Source organism: Pteropus vampyrus, unplaced genomic scaffold, assembly GCF_000151845.1.
Source record: "Pteropus vampyrus isolate Shadow unplaced genomic scaffold, Pvam_2.0 Scaffold50, whole genome shotgun sequence".
NCBI classification, from domain to species: domain Eukaryota; kingdom Metazoa; phylum Chordata; class Mammalia; order Chiroptera; family Pteropodidae; genus Pteropus; species Pteropus vampyrus.
In genome coordinates this window covers 3,131,950-3,132,529 of record NW_011888831.1, presented here as the reverse complement: position 1 = coordinate 3,132,529, position 580 = coordinate 3,131,950, and the positions used below count along the sequence as shown (strand labels likewise).

General features: G+C 34.8%; 1 pseudogene; it reads left to right on the top strand.

Annotated features, from left to right (window-relative positions):
- The first annotated feature begins 291 nt into the window (after nt 1–291).
- LOC111739566 lies at nt 292–410 on the top strand (annotated as a pseudogene).
- Nucleotides 411–580: the final 170 nt, after the last annotated feature.

The window sequence follows — 580 nt, the reverse complement described above, 5'->3', positions numbered from 1 at the left end:
TTCACTGGTGAATTTTTAGAAACATATCAAGAAAAATTAATGCCAACCCTTCTCAAACTCTTCCAAAAAACTGAAGAGGAGTGAGCAATATCAAACTCATTTTACAAGGCCAGCATTACCCTGATACCAAAGTCAGATAAGAACACTACAAGAAAGAAAACTATAGATCAATATCTAATGAATATAGATGCAAGATTCTAAAAATATTAGCGAACCAAATTCAACAGCACATAAAAAGGAACATACAACATAATCAAGCAGGAATAAACCCTATGTAAAACTAAAGCTTCTGTCTACTGCTATGCCACCCTGAACGTGACAAATCTCATCTGATCTCAGAAGCTAAGCAGGGTTGGGCCTGGTTAGTACTTGGATGGGAGACCACCTAGGAAGACCAGGTGCTATAGGCAGTAAAAAAAAAAAAACAACTAAAACTTCTGCACAGCAAATGAAATAATTAGGCAAGGAAATAATCAGGCATGAAAAGGCATCCTATAGAATGAAAGAAAATATTTGCAAACCATCATTCTGAAAAGGGGTTAATATCAAAATATATAAAAACCTCCTAGAACTCAAAATT